Here is a 21,850-nt window from a genome sequence, read left to right on the forward strand (position 1 = left end):
CTTTTCCCCTTTCTCTAGTAAGAATCGCATACCCATATTGTAGAAAATGAATAAGACAAGCACAGTAAACTTTCATAGCAATTATTGTCGTGGTGCAGCAATGCTGGGAATTTACTTCTTTAGAAGCTAGAGGTCTTCTGAAACAATGGTATTTAGACAGAATTTGAGTGGGCCGCAACACTTTAAAAAATAAATCCCCCCTTCCTACTGAGGCATGGCAACTGATCCAGCTGAAGATATTGCAACGGGTATATTATGACGGGACTACCTACATCACATGGGGAGGGCGGCTTCCCCGGGATGCTCGCGATTTGGAGTTGCCACAGGTACCTTTATATACACGATTTGGAGTTGCTCAGCAATTCAGGCATTTAGGACACGGGTGGTGAAGAACTTAGTCGAGTGCTGGGCATGGATATCCCATTTGACCCCGAGTACGTTCTGCTGGGGGTTCCAGGAGACGTGGATGTTCCTAGAATGCAGCTTCTTTTCTGTAACTAGGGGCTGGTGGTGGCTAAACGGGATGTGGCGCGCCACTGGGGTGTATCGGTTGTCCCTACCATGGGCGAGTGGAAATCGGGAATGGATCTCTATATGGCTGCTGAAAAGGTCACATACAAAAGTAGGCAATGCTCAAGTAAAGTTTTCAAGGTATGCGGAAGGTGGATTAAGCACTACAATCTATGCCCCTTGGATGCCACACTGACCCCCTCACAATGAACCCACTTCTTGGGGTACACTGTGATAGCATACTCATTTCGTACTGTGATTTATTTGTTTGTTTGTATAAGCTTTATTCGAGACAGTTCTCATAAAAGCATTTAAAATCAAAATATTTACAATATACATGATACAGTATAAGAAATCCATTAAACACAATAAGCTCATACAAGATCACAAATAAAACAATAAAATGCCTGATACATGAAAACTAAAAAGGAATACCAAATTACATACAACCCCCCAAGAACCGTCTTCTTATAGCCCACGCCCAACCCATGTATTTGGCGACACCCATAACTATCGAATCCTGCTGTGTTGTGCATAGGATCCTTAGAGCCACTGTACTTTCGCGTGTCCCCAGATTTTTACAAACCGGCGACAGCCATTTCCTCCTTGGTTTCGCATAGGCTTCGCATGAAAAAAGAAAGTGGCCAAGGCTCTCCTCAGCATTTTCGCAGGCAGGACACAGGCTATTAGTGGGTCTGTGCCAACCGGATGTCAATTTCTTGAGTGGAATAGATCCTGACCTCAACTGGAAGACAAGTTTCCTGTCCATTGGAACCGTAACATTATCCCAATAATTTTCCAAGACAGGTAAGATTTTGGTCTCCAGAAAACGGCCAGACATAGAATCTGCCCTATTGTCATTCAGCGTCTTGCCACTTACCCAATCCCAATATTGATTTTTAAGAGCTTCTTTACTCGGGAACGTCTCTCCCTCAGGGTTATTCCAAAGATTTGAAAACCCTAGATTTTCCAACATGGTTTTCAGATGTTTTAACCATTTTATTTTGTGGAAGGTGTCTTCCCCGATAATCCAAAGAAAGCTCTCAGCGTACTGCCTTATTTCCGGAGTCGTCCAAAGGCGCCTCCAATAAAGGACTGGCCGCAGACGAGCTCTGTCAATAATCGTACGTCTGCCAAGCTCCAGAAACAATGGGATTAGGGGGGTGCTCTGGGGGAGTCCTGTAATACCACGCATAAACTTGTTCTCGGATGTCTGAAGAACCGTCAGGCAATTCCAAGCCCATAGTTCTGCGCCGTATAAGGTGGCACCCAAAACCTTCGCGTCGTACACCGCCAAAGCGGGTTTTATAGGTTTTGTTTTTGATTTACGGTGTTCCCCCCTTAGGGCCCCCGATAACTGCTGATGCTTTAGGACAACTTTATTGACGTGATGCGTCCAGCCTTTTCCCTCCGCAATCTGTACTCCCAGGTATGTAAATTCCTTGACTATATCAAGCCTACTGTTATTTAGGGTAATTTTAGGATCGCTTCTGCGTCCGGCAGTAAAGGCCATTAGCTTGGTTTTTCCAACATTTACCTCTAGCCCATGCTCCAGGCAAAAAGCATCGAAGATGCCTAATGCGCGTTGAAGCCCCATAGGAGTCTTTGACAAAATAAGAGTGTCGTCAGCGAACATCAGGATAGGGACCCTGATGTTCGCTAACGATGGGGCATCAACACTAACCCTTAACATTCTCTCGACTATCCCATTAATGAATAACGAGAAAAGTAAAGGGGCCATGGAACATCCCTGCCTAACACCTCTTTGGACTGGAAAGTCCACCGTTAACTCGCTACTTCCTCCCCATTGGACTCTGGCATAGTTGGATTCGTGCAGTTGCATAATTAAGGTTAGCAATTCTGCTGGAATCCCCAGCTTTTGAAGCACCGACCATAGTTTATGCCTGGGGACTAGATCGAACGCAGCCCGTAGATCAACGAACGCGACATACAGGCTGCCCCTCCCCAGCTCAACGGTCTTCCACCGCAATATTGTAAAGCGAAAGACCTGGTCGATGGTGCTAGTAGCACGCCTAAATCCCGCCTGGTATGGGGAGAGGGCACTATTGTCTTCTACCCAGTCCATCAGCTGGTTGGTTACCATTCTCCCGACTATCTTCTGCACGGTGGCTATTAAACTTATAGGCCTGTAGTTAGCAGGCAATGAGCGGTCGCCCTTCTTATGGACGGGGATAATGGTAGCACATTTCCAGATATCTGGAACCACTGCCCCCTTAGCTAATGCGTTTGATACAAGGTGGATGTATCTCGCCCATCTGGCCACATCGTGTTTAAAAATATCAGGGGGGATACCATCTGGGCCAGGCGCCCTCCCGCTTTTCGCAGAGTTAATGGCAATTACCACTTCACTAAGAGAAAACAGATCTTCAGTTGCATATACCGGCGTTATTTCTTCAACTATCGTAGACTTGTTACTTTCCGTGTACTGAGGCCCAAAATAGTCAACCCAGGCTTCCACTGATACATTATTGTCGGGTTTTGCAGGGCCCACACCACTACCCCACTTAATAATTTTCCAAAATAACATTGGGTCTTTGTTATCAGAGGCTTCTTTTAATTGGGCCCAATGGTCTTCATCCCATTTCCTTTTTGCACGATATATTGCTGCTTTATACAGTTTCCTGTTCAATCTGACTGCTGCAAGGTCCCTATTCCTTAACGCATGGCCCAGGTCTAGACGTGCTACTCTACAATGGTTATCGAACCACCTACCCACTTCTTTAGTTTTCTTCCCTTTTCTTTGCTTTGTAAAAAAACATGGTCTCAAGGCGGAGAATAACTTATTGTGGATTTCTGCGATGGCATTGTCCCCAGGAACTACTAGAGCCACTGCTTCAATCGCAGAAATAGCACAGTCTACCATATGAATTATGTATGTCATAGTGACATCATTTGCATTTACCTTGGGCCATTTTAACCTTCGCTCATCGTTACTTAACAGAGGAGCTTCGTTATGTGTATCATTCAGATTTCCTGAACCTACATTCCACCACTTGTGTGACACACATAAAGGGTTGTGATCACTTTCAACCCGGGGCATAACTGCCATGTCAACAACCCCATTCCACAGCTGGAGACTACATAATATATAGTCAATTCGGCTCCTATTAATACCATTATCAAAGGTAAAACTACCCTCCTTATCCCCGGGAGTCCTACCATTGAGGGCTCTTAGACTGTGTTCCAAACATATACCATTTAATAGGAGAATCTCTTTAGTCCATCGCTTCACAGGTTGTAAATTTAAGGAAGGTACTCCCCATTGATTGTCCTCTTCACTCTCAATTAATGCATTTGTGCAGGCCAAGGGTTCAAAAGTCCTATTTAGGTCACCAGCCAATATCTTTAGGTTACCCTGTGAATTAACCTCCATAGCGTCGGACAACAACTCAATTGTAGATGGATTGACTTCTTTACCACCTCTCACATAGACATTATATAAATCTATTGGTGCACCATTTACAACAGAGATTCTAAGAGCTTGTAAATCGCTGTTTCCCTTATCTAGGATTTTTATATCGATAAACAAACCCTGTCTAACCCACACAGTTAGGCCACCCTTTGGCCTCCCTCTCCCCCCTTTTGTGGCAGGTATATAGTAATTCAAGTAACCTAAGCAAAATAATGGATCACAAGCCCAGGTTTCCTGAAAACAACAAATATCGAAACCACTTATAAAATCCACCCAAAGTTGGGAATCCAACTTACTAGCCAATCCGGCGACATTCCAAGACAAAAAAGTACCAATATCTACATTTGTCCCATCCCTAGATTTAGCAGTTGGAGATTCATGAGACGACATCGATAACCCCGTTAGGTTTACCAGCCTTTCTGGGTCATCAACTGTGACCATGGCTAAATCATCTGTTACAGGGTATAAGACATTTGGTATCATTGTTACTAAACTAGAGCCACATTCATCGACCACACACCCGGCATCATAACTATTCTCCTTGGTGTCAGTAGCAATAACGTTACCACAAACGCTTCCTAGCTCCTCTGCTTCTTTTATAATTCCACCTATGTTGTTAGTACCAATATGTCAATAGCCCCACCCTGGGTCCTTCCAACCTACATAGGGATTATTATATGTATGTGGGCTACAATTGAAACTGACATGGAGAGGTGGTAAAGAAGTCCCTGGCCATTGGGCCTTTGCGGGGGCTATAGGCTCGTTGAATAGGCTTGTGGTTACACTTGATGGTCTGGGGTAGAAAAAGGTGAGGTCCACAATGCCAATGCCGCCCTTATTTATTCCCCATCCTTGCCTTGTTATCCATCCCACCACCCTAGGATCTTGAAAATTGACCACTATACAGTCTCCCCCCAGGGTTTTAGATGTATAACCCATCCAGTCTATTCTCCTTGCCCCTATTATTAACCCATCAATGTCCCCCGGCAAAGGACGGTTTTCCTTTAACCAGTGCATGGTCTTATTTTTAAGCATCTGGAAATTTTCCCTTTGGCCTGGGGGTAGTGGTGGTACGTTGATGAGAACTGCCACATAGGGGAAGGAGTCTGGAGTAAGATTAATCGGGGGTTTTCTATAAGGTGGCTTTTGCAAGGGCGTTGGGATAGGTTTGGGAACTTGTGGAGGAGGTTGAGGGACTGGTTTCGGCCCCTGTTTGTTATTAACAAGGGGAGCTGTTATGGCTTTAGCAGCCAACTTATTAACACAGTCCCTATTTCCTACCCTCGTGGCATTGGGAGGTATACATGCATCGGAAATTGTGCTCACAAGAACTGAAGCTTTACCCACTTGTTGGCATGGAGTGACCACAACGTCTACGACAGCTGGTTGGTTTTGTGGCCGGGGTAATGGAGACTGGGCAGAATGTGTTAAATTGGACCGCGATTGTTCAGAACCTGAAATAGCTTTCTCAGCCCTAACTAGTGGATTTGTAGTCACTTTAGCTGGGGGTTTATTTTTCTTGGAAGGTAAAGGTGAGCCATTTCTTGTGTTTCTACCCTTATCCTGGGTGTGGGGGTTATTTTCAATCTGAGAATTTGAGCTTGTTTCCAACCTACTATTTTTAATCAGGGATTTAGTAGAATAGAAATTGTCTAATGTTGATTGCTCAAAGTGGTTTAACCTATCTATGAGTTTTGCAATTCTATCCTCAATGGGAATAAGTACCAATCTAAAAATTTTTTCCAATTCCGGAAGCACGTTTGCCAATAGTACAGAGCAACCACTGCTTAATTCTTTTGGAACAGAACATGAATTGTCCACTTTATCTTGGTTATCCTGGGAAATAGGAATAGTTGACGTTACACATCCTGTTGGCACTGGTTCTTTAGCTGAATTCCCACTGATCAAAAGTTTATGTAACTTCCTGATTTTTGGTAGTGGTTGGACCGTTTTTTTACTCCTTTTAACAGAAACTGGACATTTCCTTTTAGCCCCAGCTTTAGAATTGAATGATACAACATGAGGTCCCGCGTCAGTATGCGATAGCTGGTCAAATGTACTATCACTGGTGTTATTTAAAACTGCGGCAACAGACTTAGTTGATTTATCCCCCGGGGCCTCAGAGTCTCTGTTTGTAACCGGGATGCTCACAGATGATAAAGGGGTTACCAAAGTGGGATAGACTACGTTTGGAAATTTGTCCATAGTGTTCTTAAGTATTTCAATAGAAAGCCTGCGCTCGGCACGCTTCTCTGCCAAAGTTAGTTCTTTATCTATTACGAGTGAGCGATTAAAAAAGAATTTATCTAAAGGACCAATGGCCAAAGGACCAGTCTCTGCAGGAAGAGACGTTAAATGGCTGGCTACAGGACTTGTATTTGCAGCAGATGCCATAATGGTAACGAAAATGTACAAGGGAAGCTATGTCACTTACTGTGGAAGAAGAAATGTCACAGAGGCCAGGGGTGGTGGCCCAGCCCGGCCTCCTTCGGCCCCGGACGGCCACAGACGGTCCCGCCCTTGTCCCGGGCTTCTCCCGGCGCCCTCCCGCGCGCTCCCGCGCAGCGGGGATGGTACTTCCCTTTTGTACTATGAGATCTGTTGTGAGGGGCGGAGCCGGCAGGGAGAGCAGCCCAGATGACCACGGGCGCGCGGGGACTCCTGGAGTTTGGAGTCCGCCGCTTCTAGCTCGCAGCCCTGCCGGTCAGAAGAGCAGACACACCCCAAAGTCCTGCAGTCTGCTCCTAGCCGCGATGCGGGACCCGCGAAGCGGGTCCGGCGAGGAGTAGCGGCAGAAACAGTCAGGCAGGCAAGCGGGTGACAGCAGGCTCCCTCGGCTCCCTCTTCAATCGGTATCCGGCGTTATCAGGCAAGGAATCCCTTGTCTTGAAACTTACTCTTGTTGCCAGACGCTTGTTTATTGTGACTGATGACATGTATGTTCTTATCTCCGCTGTTTATTTTAATTTCTTTTGAAAGTGGGCCACCTCCCTCAATTGTAGCAAAGAGTAGAATTTTGAATTGATAATGGACTCTGATCATTACAAGCCTTTTGTAATCTGCTCGATGCATTGGTATGTGAAACTATGCATCTTTGAGGTTAATTGTTGCTAAATAGTCATTCTATAGCAGTAAGGAAATCACCTTTTGAAGAGTGGTCTCTCGAAACTTTGCTTCTTGATAAACCTGTTTACAGAGCACAGGTCCAGTATAGGCCTTTGAGATTATTGATACTTGGAATTAAGAGGTATACCGAGTATACTGATGTGTTCAGTTCCTGTAATTTCACTTTTCAATTGCCTGCTTCCAGAGTAGTTCTTGTACGTCTCGTGGGATCTGCTGTTGCCATGTCTTTACTTGTGGTTTCTTTATGAACTCTGTATAATGATGTACTTTAATTAGATTCAGTACTCATTTTTCTAGTGTTATAGACCACCATTTCTTTGTAAAGTGTATTATTCTGCCGACCACTGTTATTGGCTGCTGTGAGGGGCAGGTTTGAACATATTTGCTGGTTGGCATGGAGCATGTTGGGCATTGGCCTCTACTTTTGCCTCTACTTCGAAAAGGTTTGCTTTTGATGGGTTGATTGGTGCTGTTTAATTGAAAGTAAATGTCTTGTGCTGCCTTTCAAAAGACATACAGGGTTGCCTTCTGTTTTTCTCTGCAGTCTGCGGGACCCCCCTCGTTTGAAGTATCATCTAAATTTTAGAGCCCAATTGCTTTTGCTTTGTCATTTGTTTTTTTAATTTGTTCTAATGAGTTTTCTACTTCCGAACAAATTATCCCAATTAAAAGGCATATCAATAATATTAATCTGCATTTATGATTTATAGCTGGAAATGCGCAAATATGCTTGTCTAGCACTGATTTTAAACACTTATTAGCAATATTCTTTCCTTCTTCAAAAGTAGATTTCCCTCGCTTTTTCAGCAATTCTAGAAGATGTCAATAACGCCCCCACTTCTTCCCACTGTTACTGATAAGGCATTCAAATTGCCTATATACAATGAGCACAAAAAGGAGGTAGACCCTTGGTGGGGCTTGAGGAGGGCTGGGCCCTATATAATTGTAAAACACAACAGATTGCCCCCTCTCAAAATATTCTGCCATTTGAAACAGTGTTTGTACAAAAAGAATATAATTAAAAGGTATGAATAAATATACCGGACCGGATTAAAATAAGAGTGTATTTGGTCCTCAATACAAAATATTTTGAGAGGGGGCAATCTGTTGTGTTTTACAATTATATACAATGAGCGGCAGCTGCCATTACAGTTATTAGGTCTCGGCCTGCGAATGACTGCGCACATGCGCAGTCGAGCTGGCGAGATTTAATGATATTCAGTATTTTCCACTAGCGAGGTTAAGCCCTGCCCCTCTTCTCCATTGGCTGACATCACCGTTCATGCTAAACTGTGGCCAGCCATTGGAGAAGAGGTCCTAGTGATGTTCTTCTTTCTTTTTAATCCCCGTCCTTTTCAGACTGGCTTACTTGACTTACTGGACTTACTGCGGAAGTAAAAGGTTTCTTATCTTCTTTATGGGGCCATCTGTTTCGCCCCATAAAGAAGATAAGGAACCTTTTACTTCAGCAGGAAGTCAGTCTGAAAAGGACGGGGCTGTGTTATGGCAAGCGCTTGTTTTATTTGGGCAGTGCTTGATAGTAAAGGGTGACCGCAAGTCGATGTGGATACGATTTCATTGTAAAGTATTTTGGTGCCTGGCACGCCGTCTGGTCGTGCTGCACGTTGCTTTACGTTTATCCTTTAAAACTGTGCCAACCTCACATGGAACTGACCCTACTACTTTCCACACACGGCTTCGGCTCCATGGACAGATCATACAGGCAGGCTCCAGACTGTGAGCCGTTCCCAGTGCATGCATGCCGAAGCAGCGGGTGACCCCTGGCCCCAGCCAGAGGAGAGCCGGTAACAAGCCTTGCCCAAAGCCATCCCCCTCTGGGTAACGGGTCTGCAGGTTGCCCTCACTGGCACCGCCATGGAGTGCAGCCTCCCAGCCTGCTGCCAGCAGCTGCTGTACGCCTGCGAGCAGGGGGGACTGCGAAGGCACCCGGCGGCTGCTGGAGCCCGAGGGCGGCAGCGGTGGCAGCGGCTCGTCCCAGTGCGGCAGGCGTCTTGCCTGGGAGGTCCAGCCGGAGGGTTTGTCAGGCTCCCTCCCGCTGCCGCCAGTGGACTGCACCAACTAGGACAGCAACACGGCGCTGCAGCTGGCAGCTGCCAGGGGCTCGGAGCCCCTGGTGCGCTTTCTCCTGCGCAAGGGGGCAGCCGTGGAGAGCAGGCACCACTGCGGCTGAAGCCTGCTAATGCAGACGGCCAGGTACTAACTATCCCTGGGGGTGTTGAGGGCCACAGACCCGCTCGTCGTCTAGGAAACCGTCCTGGGAAGCACTTTACTTTCTTTCCCCTTGAGTTGTCCCTCTGTGGCCCAAAGTCCTCGCTTGCATTCATTTGACTTGAGCGTGTAAGGAGGTGTTGTCCAACTTTATTGTGAGTTGCTCGCTTGCAGTTTGTACGAATATCTGAGACAGCAAAACTACAAATACGAGGGTGCAAAGAAAGTTTGCCGTGGAGCCTCCTGACAATATGAGGGGCCTTTGCCCCCCTGGTCATCTTCTGAAGTCCCTCCAAGTGCTCCCTGGAGCAGGCTGAGGTCTGACCGAGGCCCAAAGGCATTGATGGTGCAGGAGAGATCGAGGAGGGATAGCTGGCTTCCCTGGGGTTTCTTTGTGTGTCTTTAATATTTGTATATTTGGCTGGTGTAAAATTCCTCCCAGGACACGTGTGATCACAGCGGCCTCTTTGTGGCGTGCTCGGCTGGTCGGTGCGTAGAGCGTGTCCCGAGTCTTTGGGCCGCAGTGGAGTTTAGGGGTCACCTAACCTATGCACGTCTGCCTCTCCTGTGCCGGTGCACTGCTCACCCAGCTGGCAGCATAGGCGGCGCTCTCACCCTCCAGCCCGTCATGGGTTAATCCTGCCTGGGAGGGGGAGGGGTGTGCTCGACACTGCCCCCTGCTCCTCTCCCAGTACACAGTGTGGTACAGCGTGCTCGGGGCTGCTAAGTAAGAGGTCGCAGCAGCGCCCGGCGAGCAGCCCGACAGACTTCAGCAGCCCCACACGGGCATGGCAGAGGAGAGATGAAGGTGTCCGCGTGCAACGTGACCCTCTGCCCCCTCCCCATGACCCCCTCGGGAGTTACCGACCTAGGAAGCCGCTGGCCCGTAGACGGCGCAAGGTAGGCTTCAGCCACTTAGAGAACGACCTGTTTGACTTTTTGTGTGGCTAGCGCTCCGTGTGCGTTGAATATGCTTCAATGTGCTTATTTGTATAAGTAGCTAACAGATCGCACGGTTTCTGTCACTTGCAGCAGTACTAATTTATGTAGCAAAAGAACTGGCGATAGATGGCTGCCCCACACTGTTTCAGATACCACTGAGGTTGCGTTGAATTTCAGAGATTGAAGTTACCCCGTGCCAAGTGCTAATAGCACTGTGCGTTGGTTCCCATGTGTACCTTTTGCATTCTGCTTCCTGTGGTTATCCATGCACTATTAAAAAAGCAGGACTACAAGTACCAGAATGCAAGTTTAAACCCCAGGACTGCTAGTACCAATATCATGACTGGCTTATCTCCTTCGTCTTGCTATCCGATACCTTGTTTTTCGTGTTTATGCTTTTGTTCCTTCCACATACTACAGTGGCAGGCTGTAGGCAAACTACCCAGCGGGTTCTCCCATTCCCCGGCGCTATTTTTGTGATAACGAGGAGCTTAACGAGAACAGCATGGCCAGCATGTTTGTTTTGATGACAAAAGACAAATCTTTACTGCCGCCTGTCTTGGTTTGCAGCAGCCCCCTTTCTTTCTTCTGCTTTCCTGCTCGGTGGAGTTGTTCGCCCCGTGCGCTCCTTTTACTGCGCGGGGTTCATTTACCATATAAAGCCATGCGCCCTGGTAACTCTTACTTCTACAGGGAGCAGAGCGCCCGGGACTCAAGCAGGGTGCCCACGGGCTGTACACACGCACCCCCGCCCCTCCCCGCGGCATGCCCGGGACGGTGACCTTCAGAGGGCAGTTAACGTGGATTCTGGGATTTGTCCGATAAGACATTTGCTTGGTTTGTGTTCTTTAGGAAACCTGCATTCCGCCTTTTCCCCTTGGCGTGCATTTTTTTGTGTCCATTTGAGCCTCCTTGAAGCCACCATACAAAACAAACACCCCTTGCTCGCAGCACTGCCAGTCTGATCTGCCCCCGTGGGCTTAATCCGGTTCAGAGGTGACCTGGTTCACCCAGGCACTAATGGCTGAAACTTTAATTTGTTAATTTAGAAGTTCCAAATGGGTAAAATACTACAAAATTATTATTTAGACCAGGAAAATAGGTTGGCAGTGAAGGAACCGGTATAGAAATGCACGGCTTGAATTGTTCCTAAGGTTGTCTATACAGCGCTTTAACATAACTTTTTATATGCGGCTATTTTTACCCAAGTAAAGTTTGTACTTATTTTAACAACATTCAACAGATTAAATGGCCCTCTTTGTAGACATTTGAATCTGTAACCAGCGGTTCTCGTCGGCGAGTGCTTAGCTCGCTGAGCTACCTAATGAGGTAGTCCAGGCTGTTTCCTTTAGAGAGCCCCTGTGGGTGCCCAGATGTAGCAGCCACTTACATTCATTAAGGGGGTTCTTCTGCTTGCTGCCTGTTTCCAGTTACAGCCTGCAGATGTGACTCTGTGTGTGTGTGTGTGTGTGTGTGGCGCTGTGTGTTTATGTGTGTGGCTCTGTGTGTGTGGCTGTTTGTGTGTGTGTGACTCTGTGCGTGTGCCTCTCTGTGTGTGTGTGTGGCTCTGTGTGTGGGGCTGTGTGTGTGTGTGTGGCGCTGTGTGTGTGTGGCTCTGTGTGTGTGTGTGGCTCTGTGTGTGTGGCTCTGTGTGTGTGTGCATGGCTGTGTGTGTGTGTATGGCTGTGTGTGTGTGTGTGTGGCTGTGTGTGTGTGGCTGTGTGTGTGTGGCTCTGTGTGTGGCTCTGTGTGTCTGTGTGTGTGTGTGGCTGTGTGTGTGGGTGGGTTCTATGTGTGTGTGTGTGTGGGGGGGGGCTCTATATGTGTGTGGGGGGGCTCTGTGTGTGTGGGGCTCTGTGTGTGTGGGGGGGCTCTTTGTGGGGCTCTGTGTGAGTGTGGAGGTCTGTGTGTGTGTGGGTCTATGTGTTTGTCTGTGGGTCTGTGTGTTTGTGTGTGGCATTTGCGAGTGATTAAGCTATTGGCATTGTAAATGACTATGCCATTTATTTATTTGTTTTCAAAACCAACACATAAATAAAAATGTTGTCATTTACAATGCCAATAGCTCTAACTTTTGCAAAGGCGAGACCGTTGCATTGTAAATGCTTGTTTTTCTTACCACCTGTAATTGTTTGTTATCTTTTCATGTGGTGGGCCATGATTGGCTGTTGACAGTTCACTTTCCCTGGAAGTAGCAGGTATCAACAAGCCTGCCTCGTAGTGTAATGTTATGTACTGAGCATCTTCCATTGAGGACTTGCATTTGCTCTCAGTTTTTGGTGGTCGTGCCCTTGGTGTGACTTGTTTTTGAATCACCTCTTTCCTTTGCTGGTTTATGCTTGGTAAGATAGGAATGTAATGGTGTTTTCAGTGTTTATGACTTTATGTCCCAAGTGTGAAACTATCATCCTCTTGCAGCTTTCTTAATTACATTATGATATATTGCGGTATTGCCTGGAAATAGGGTGACCACCTGGCAAGAATGCAAATTTTGGACAGTGACATTAAAAACCCAGGACAAAAATTCAAGACCAAACGTCATATTTAGGGGCACATCTGAGGACGTTGTGCGATTATAAAATAGACCGCTGACAGAAGTACAAGCCAAAATAGGTTTATGTTCTTTAGTTTGTATTAAACAGTGGAGTGTTGAGCAAACATTCACAAATAGCTGGACAGATTTAAAGATAAAAAAACTAGTAAACATATACACTCCAAGCAGAATTTGACAGCCGACATAAGAGGCAGATTTCACAATTCTACTCCGGTACCATAAATGATAATGCCAGAAGCAGTGCTCTGTTGCTGAAGATAGACTTAAAATTCACAGGCAGGAGCACTACCAGAGAGTATGAAAAAGAGAGGGAAAGGATGGCGTGAGACGGCTATATGCTGAGAGGGAGAACAGAGGGTTGGAACAGTGAGAGTGAACAGTGAAAGGAGAGGAAAGCAAGCGAGAGCCTGCCATCTGAGAGAAAGAATAGATGATCAAAAGAGAAAATAAGACAACAGAAGAAGATGCAGCAGAGAAAAGAGCAAAAGCAGACACAGAAAGATGCTGAGGGTGATGAGAGAAGTTTGAAAAGAGAAAAAAAGGTAGGGGGGCATATAAAAGGCGAGGTAAGGGTAACTGAGAGAAAGTATGTAGATGGAGAGAGGCAGAGACGAATGGTTAGGTGGGGGAAATGAGTGAACAGATAGAGACAAGAAACCCGAGAGATGAAGAATAGGGAATGAACAGAGAGAATATGTGAGGGTTCACTTTGTACCTTGCATGTCAGACCTTTCAATCCCAATTCCAGTGCACCATATCTTCGAAAATATGGTGCTTCTCTACTCTTTCCTACCACGCAATGTAGCACAGCGACTTCACTTACTGCACTGTGTGATGTGAAATGTTAGTAAATATATCCCTCATAAATTTGGCCAAGGTGTCCAGGCTTACATTTTGTCTTGGACCTTGTACAGAGCTCTGCTGCCTTTTGGCTAGGGTTGCGCTACTCAAATGACATATACATACATACAGGCAGAAAATCACTGTATGTTAAAGAAAACGTTTTTGAAAGACTGAGGGAGAAATTCATCCAAGGTTCCAGCTTGGAGCATTTGCCTGAGAGGTTACAGTGTGGCACTAAAAGATTCTGGGATTAGAGCACCTCGGTCATGTTATGAAGGCATTTCTACTCGTGATCCGTTCATTGGAAATGTTGAAATAAAAACTTTACAAAAACTCGGATTACAATAAAATTGAATTCCTCTGTTCGTAGACTAGGCCTTCTTACCAGCTGCCCCACAATCAGCTGCTGAAGTGCTTTTACCTCAGGGCCTGGGGTACTGCACAGGCTGCAGGAATGATAGATACACCCCTATGGTGTCCATTATATCACACACTTATTATACAGACACAATGGCTTGTGTAAGTGTGTATGCCAATGTAAAGGAATTGTTACTTGAGACCAGATCCACTGGAATAATGCAATTGACCGACCGCTTCAATTTTCGCATAATTTTAGATTTGCTGGATTTGCCATATAATCTATTATCTGCTGCATATTGTGCATATTTTAGCTCCAATTTTTCAAAAGTAACTAAAAACGTAGCTACACATGTATCCGCGTAGTGGACGGCCCTTTGCAAAGGGCGACTGGTCACCTTTCCGTTGCTTATTGATATATTTTGGGTGTTAAACTTGTACTAATGAAGTGCAACCTATCCCCAGACAGTGTTAACAATTTAAACAAGCATTTGCAATGCAACAGGCCTTGCATTACTGAAAGTTTGGGCTATTGGCTTTGCAAATAATATTGCTATGCCAATAGCTCAAACTTTCAGTAATGAAAGACCTATTGCACGGCAATGCTTGTTTAATGTTACAGTGCTATTGAGTTCCGAGGATTTTTTGCAAAAGGTCTGCCTCAATCACATTGTTTTGTTTGTTAAACATTCTCAAAGTGCATTGGGGGCTAGGAGGTAAGCATGAAAGTGCCTCAAGAGGTATACAAACAGTTACACTACTTGACAAGCAGTCATGCATATGTGTATCCGCTTACTTCACCGTTATGACAGCTTGGGCTAGACTCAGAGACCGCCATTGTAGAAATTATCAGTTTGACTATTAACAGATGCTTATTGTTGCTCAACTTGAAGAAATGTATTTTATCAACCTCAGTGGACCCACTGTGTTTCACAGCTTTTACTATGGGCTCAACCACAGATACCTGGAGTGGATGCACTGGAACACTGAGTCGCAAGACCTGGCTATACAAATATGGTAATTTATCCCAAAACGATCATAGTATATTTCAGTTATCTGGATTCAGCAACAACCAATAGTAGCCGGTGAAGCCGAATTTCTAGGGGCTTCACAAAATGGCCACTTGAAACATCATATAGAGTGGCACTAGTAGGAAAGACGAGTGCTGTCTAGCCCGTGCTAACCAGGGAAGAACGCAGGAAAAGAGGTTTGTTGAGCACTAGGACATTCATGTATCCAAGCCAGTGTGGCCACATCCAAGCAGAATCTATTCCGCATTTGGGTAATAAATTTCGAATTCTGTAAATGCCCCCAGGTGCGGAACGTGGAGTAAGGAGGTTGTTTTAAACTGCACCTTTACGGTCAATGTTACCAAACCACCCAACACGTGCAAAAGCGCTGGGGTGAGCCCATGTGTGCTAAATCTCCAGTCCAATCGGGCACATAAGTGCCAGTGAAGATGTATGTGAGGAAGGTTGAGCAGAATTTGATAAAGCTATTTGGCATGCTAGGCGGAAAAGAAGGTCAGCATGCGCGACTCATTGCGAAGATCTGGATGCAACCGTAACCCACCAATCAAAGCTGCCCCAGCCCCCTCTCCCCTCCCCCACAGCCAACAAGCCAAAACAAACAAAGCAATACCTTGCAAGATGCCGGTGTTCTCTGGCGCAACTTTTGGCTAGATGTCTGTGGCATTGAGATAGGAACACTGACGTGCTGGAACCATGAAAGTGGTCAGCAGTTGCCTGCCCGGACACACTACCAAGCGGGGATGCCCGAGCCTCAGCCTGCGGTGCATTACAGCAGAAGAAAAGAACTGTGCATGCAAGCTCAAATGTGGCATGCCACCACAGTAAAAACAAGATGCAGAATCCATTCTCTATCCGAGGTGGCGTATTGGATGTGGAACCCTGGAAGTGTGGGGGAGGAGCTTGTGGTCTGTGTGTACTCTGAAGGGATGTCCCTATAAATACAGATGAAAGTGTCAACAACTCCCAGTGGATAGCTATTGCTTCCTTCTCAATCTGGGAATATCATTGTTCAGTTGGAGTGAGGGCCTGGCTGGTATACACCACAGAGGCCCTCTCATCACACTCCTGCTTCTGCGACAGGACTGCCCCATGTCTAGTAGTACTGGCACCCACTGCCAATCCTAAATCATCATTGCGAGGGTCAAAATAGACTGAGTGATGTCTACCAAAAGGGCCATCTTGGTATCCTGGTCATGCCTGTTCCCCATGACCAGGGGATGGATGCTTTTGAGAACTTTTGAAGATGCGCTGTAAGAGCGGTCAAATTAGGTATAAAGTATCCATAGTAATTTACCATGCCCAAAGCAACAGCCTTCTGTGGCTGAGGTCGGGGAAATTGTTTGTCCTTCACTTTAGCTGGATCAGGTGCCACTGCTGCAGCTGGGAAGTGGAGCATATTTCACTCTTTAGAAACTGGTACTTTTCTTTGTAGAGTGTGAGGCCACTCTCTTGGAGTCTGTGAAACACACCTCTCAAGCATTGGAGATGCTCTTCCAGAGTTGGGACATGCACCATGATGTTGTTGTTGATGTTGAAGTCCCGGGAACCACACCAGCAGCTCTCGTATGGTATTCTGAAATACCTCAGTGGTGCTGGATATGCCAAAATGTAATGGTTTGTACCACCAGGGGGCTAGGTGAGTTGAGATTACAGTGACATGATTGAGGGCATGTAGGAGTTGGGGGTCCCCCAACCTGAGTTCCATATTCGTGAACCAACAAGATTCTGTTACTTCACTGACTATGTTGCCAACTGTTAGGATCAAGTGTTGCTTCCACTTGATGGATAGGTTAAGGAAACACATGTCCACGCATATCCTTACTGCACCTGGCTTTTTCAGCTTACTGGTTACCACGACTGGGGATGCCGACCTGGCTAAGGCCTTCCACTCTTTCGATGATGACTGTTGCCTCCAACTTTTTCAACTCTTCCCCCAATTTAGGCCTTTGATGAAAAGCCACCTGACGGTGGTGCAGGGTCAGTGGCTGGATGCATCAGTCAATGTGGAGCTGCACCAACTTCTGTTTCAACCACCATCTGGAATTCTTCCAGCAATTGTGCCAGATTTAATGTGCGTACACTGATCACAAAGTACACTAGTTGGAGTTTTTCAGCAGTCTGACATCTAAGCAGCATATATCGTGGCGTGTCCTTTGTAGCCAATGTCGGTTGCAAACATACTGGCCAGTGGGAGGTGTTTGGTGCTGCTGCATTCATATACTATAACGCAGGTTGCCCGAACCTTGGGTTTTGTATCTAGAGTCCCATAGAGCTTTTGTGCCATAATGTTGGATGTCCTGTGTCAATAGCGGCCTTTAGGATTTGTCCTGCCACTTGCACTCAGCCCTTTAAAGTGATCTTCACCTTAGGGTACAATGTGACTTCATTGCCTGAATGACGTGTAGAGTACTTTCCTCCAGATTGTTTTCCGTGTTGTCATCTTACTGGGTAATTGGTGGTGCCTCTATGGTGTTAACTGCTTTCTTCTGTTTGGTTTTGGCACTGGGGTTGACCGGCATACCTTGGTGTAGTGATTCAGTTCACCACATGCTGAGCACTTCTTGCCCGTGGCAGTCAGTTTCCTGTGTGGGAGTATGGGCCACTGTAATATTGTCAGGACCGCTGTGAGGGCTCTCTCTCCATGTGGGTTGCTTGGGCTTAAGAGAGTTCCTTGAAGCGTCCCAACGTAAGGATGTCTTGAATCAACCTTCCGGAGTTTGCAGGATTTGTTCTCTCAATTTTGCAGACACAGAACCCTGTTTGAACTGGGCTCTGATTTTAGCGATTTCATCCAGGAGAGTGCAAGACTGGGTACACAAGTGCATTGTGTTCTGCCTCTGGTCTGTATTGTCGTTTGTTGGGTCTGTTGCAAAGCGCTGGGATGCATTGCAGGCAGTCAGTGTGGGGTAGGCCTAAGTTGCCATCACCATGGCAATGCCCCAGTATAAAGCACACAGGGGCTATAACCCCCTCTTTCTTCCACTCTTCACTGCTTAGGGGCAGGTGCTGTCCGCAGGAACAGCCGACAGGAAGAGGAGATGAGAGAGTCACCCATGGAGAGCATGCAATACGGCGGGGGCATGTGATGATCAGAGTACCCAGCTTATCAAGGCACTGTGAGTGTGAGTGAGGCCGCCTGCCTCAAAGCCACTTTGTGGTGCTGTGGCCCAGGGCTCGGAGTGCTGCAATTAATAATCACAGACTCAGTGTATGCTGTTTCTGGCTCTGTCCCTGCAGTGGATGACCATCCCTCTTGAAGTTCTTTTTTTTTTTTGCAATTATATATAGCGCGGGCATGGCATCAGGGCGCTTTACAGCAGTATCATTATACAAGGGTACAGCAAATGATAGTTACAATAATTACGTTCAGATATATTGACTATGTAGCTGCAATCAGAACAAATGCAGCTGTTGGACAAGGGACTTACACGTCAGTCACGTCATCACGGAGCGTACTATCTATCACACTAAATACAGATTAAAGTCTTTTCACCCGTAGTGAATGGCTCTGAGGGTGCTTTCCTCAGGGCTGGCTCCAGATATTCCACTCAGCCTTTTATCCTTCTGAGGTCGATAAAATGAGTACCATTGGGGGCGTGGCCAAGATGGCGGGCTAGCGAGACGCTCTTCCCGTAGGCTCCCGAGACCCCGGAGCCCTTAGGCCGATATACGCCGCAGATCTCCCCCGGATCAAGCGGTGAGGAGACCCAGCACGGCGGAGAACCTGGGGGTAGCTTCCCGGAGCCCTCGGTGGCCCTGCACGCACGACGCGGCGCCTCGCCGCACCGGCCCCTGGAGCGGGCGGAGACCGCAGGTCGGAGGCGGGCGTGCGACACAGAGGCCGCGGTCGGCCCGCGAGGTCCTGGTGCCGCGGAGCTTCTGAGTGCCCTGACGGAGGACCGGGGACGCGGTCCCTTCACCCCCGGACCGTCGGTGAGCTGTTGGCGGCCGCGAGTTCGAGTGCGGAGGCGCCACACTGCCCGGAGCGCTCCAAGAACAGGACCGGCGGGGAGCTCTTACGCAACGCCGGGGCTTTGGAGGGCCTGGAGGCCTGGCTAGCTGGAGCGACCGGCGGACCCCCCCCCCCCCCGAGATTCGAACTGTGAGGTGAGACGAGCGACGCCTCGGGACGGTGTGGGGGTGCCCCATCGGCCCCACGCACAGGGGGGGGGCCCTTGGGACTGGACTTTGCGGCACCCGCATTGGGCCTGGGAGGCGCAGCTGCCGCGTAGGCCGGACTGAGATCAAGCCCTAGCTCCCCCGGCCTGCCTCCCACTGGTGCCTGAGTTGCGCAGAGGACCCACACTTAGGGGGAATTGGCCGAGCCTGGGAGTCGCCTGGGGCTCCAGCGGCCTCGGTTGGCTGCAGGGGCACGACCCGGCTGGGAGAGGCCTGGAGAGAGCCCGACCTCCGCTGCTTGCCCCGGTGGGCCTTGCGGGAGAGCTGCGCCCCGGGTACTAGCCCAGATTTGAAGTGGTGGACCTTTCCTGAGGGAGGGGTGTGCAATCAACGATAGCGGCAGCTTCCTGGACTGTTGTTTTGGGGTCCTGGTGCCTTGCTGCTTTGACCCGCAGTGGGACCTCGCTGGGGGGGTTACGCTGTTCCACCTCCGTCCCGGCGGCCCTCCCTCCCCCTGCGTGTCTCCCCCACCTTCGTGATGTCGGGCAACAGAGGGGGCAAGAAGAACGAGCGCACCCTGCCCGAAATGCTGGGAATAAACGCACCGAGGAACGACAGGACCCAGCCAGCTTCAAGCCCACCTACTAGCTCCCGTGGCGCGGAAGGGGGTGAGCCACCGGTTACCAGGTCTTTCTTGGAGTCGCTGTTTGGCACCCTCAGGGAGGACTTTCAGACGTTGAAGCAGGAGGTGGCTGGGGAGGTCCGAGAGGTGAGGAGAGAAGTTGACTCGCTTGGGGAGCGTGTCTCCACCATGGAAGAGGCCACACAGTCCCGGGACGAAGAAATTGCGCACCTACAGCAGGAGGTACTGCGGCTCAGGGACCAACAGATTGACCTCCAGGCCCACGCCGAGGACCTCGAGAATAGGTCCAGGCGCAACAACATCAGAGTCCGAGGTGTTCCATCTACGGAAGAGGGGGAAGACGCAGCGGCCTACTTGAGAGACCTGTTCCGTGACATATTGGGTGAATCTGGAGACTTCCCGGTGAGAATCGACAGGGCGCATAGAGTGGGACTCCCGCGCCGGGCCTCGGCGCCTCCCCCGGACATCTTGGCCTTCCTACCGGATTATCCTCTGAAGGAACGAATCTTGCGAGAGGCACGACGGAAACAACCGGTGAGCTTTCGAGGTCATCAAATTGCCTTGTTTCAGGATCTATCCACAATCACTTTGCAGAAACGCAAATCCTTCAAGATTGCCACGGACTTTCTACGGGAACACGACACACAGTACTCGTGGGGCCATCCCTTCCGCCTTATTTTCCGATGGAATGGGACGCTGCACCAGTTGAGGTCCCTCCAGGACACGTGCGGGGTGCTGGGTATCACTGTGGCAGATGACGACGTCCCAACGCCTCGCCGCCGCACCTCCAGAGAGGGATGGCAGACGGTTCGACGGCGGAGACCCACACTTCCGGCCCCGAGACCGGACTCTCCCACGATTAGAGCTGGAATGGACAGCGCCATTCGGGAGGTATCCAGAGATACGTCGCCGCCTGCCACGGCCTTGACGGCCTGAGCAACCTCCGGGGGGAGATCGAATTGGCATCTTCTACATTGCAGGTTCGAGGGTTCCGGTGGGGTATGGGGGGGGGTTCCGGGAGGGCAGAGGTGGTGGCTGGACGTCCACTCGAATACTTTTCCACGGACTCGTCCATTAGGGACCAGACTGGGACAATGGTGTTATCTGAACGGTTGGGGTTGGGGACGAAGGGGGCGGGGGGGGGGGGGGGGGAGGATAGGGCACTGGGAAGGGGGCGGGGAAGCAGGGAGTTGGGGAGTTTCGGGACTGTTTGGGGGCTGCGGGAGGGAGGGATTTGGGGTTTCTGCTGTGCTGTGATTGCTCGCTGCCAAGCCTTCTTCGCTCACCTGTCAATGTTCTGGGGCTGGTTGGGGAGTGCTTACGGGGGGAACCGGACCTCACATGGAGTTGTTCTCACTGTGTTATGCTGCTATTGTTGCCTTGTCCTTACTTTGCAGGAACGGACTGCGGAAGGTTGTGTCCACTGTCCATTGCTATTGTACCGAACCGCATCCCCGCCTTGTGATGTACTCCCCGTACCTCCAGGTCCAATTAATGCTGTTTTTCCATTGTCTGTTCATGGCCCTGAAGATTGTTACCCTTAATGTGAAGGGGTTGAATAACCTGGTCAAGCGCAGGGCGATACTGTCCCTCCTCGAGAGCACCCAGGCAGATATCTGCCTCTTGCAGGAGACTCATCTCCTGGCCCGAGACTGTCCCAGGATGCGGTCTCCGAAGTTCCCGGTTCAGCTCTTTTCCTCAGGGACTACTAAAACGGCAGGGGTTGCTATCTTGGTGTCTGGGAAGTTCAGAGGGGAGGTACTGCACAAAGTGGCGGAGCAAAAAGGGAGGCTCCTGGCCTACAGGGTTAAGATTGGGGGATTCCTGTTCACGGTGGGTTCCGTATATAGCACTAATGATCACCAAGACTTGTTTTTGCAATCCGCTTTAGCAGACATCGCAACTACCCCAGACAGGCACATACTCATTGGGGGCGACCTGAATATGGTCTTTAACTCATCCTTAGATAGATCCGTGCAGCGCCATCCACACACTGGGGAATTCTCACAGCTTAGTGCCTCACACTTGGGGGACCTGGACATGCTAGATCTATGGAGACGCCT

At 48.6% G+C, this 21,850-nt stretch overlaps 1 protein-coding gene across 1 annotated transcript in view; it reads left to right on the forward strand.

The window, feature by feature from the left end:
* FXN (frataxin) overlaps positions 1-21,850 on the forward strand; it is a 116,553-nt gene that overhangs the window by 22,195 nt on the left and 72,508 nt on the right. The gene's annotated exons all lie outside the window — the stretch shown is intronic.

The sequence above is a fragment of the Lissotriton helveticus genome, chromosome 2_1 (assembly GCF_964261635.1).
Source record: "Lissotriton helveticus chromosome 2_1, aLisHel1.1, whole genome shotgun sequence".
In the NCBI taxonomy this organism is placed as follows: Eukaryota; Metazoa; Chordata; class Amphibia; order Caudata; family Salamandridae; genus Lissotriton; species Lissotriton helveticus.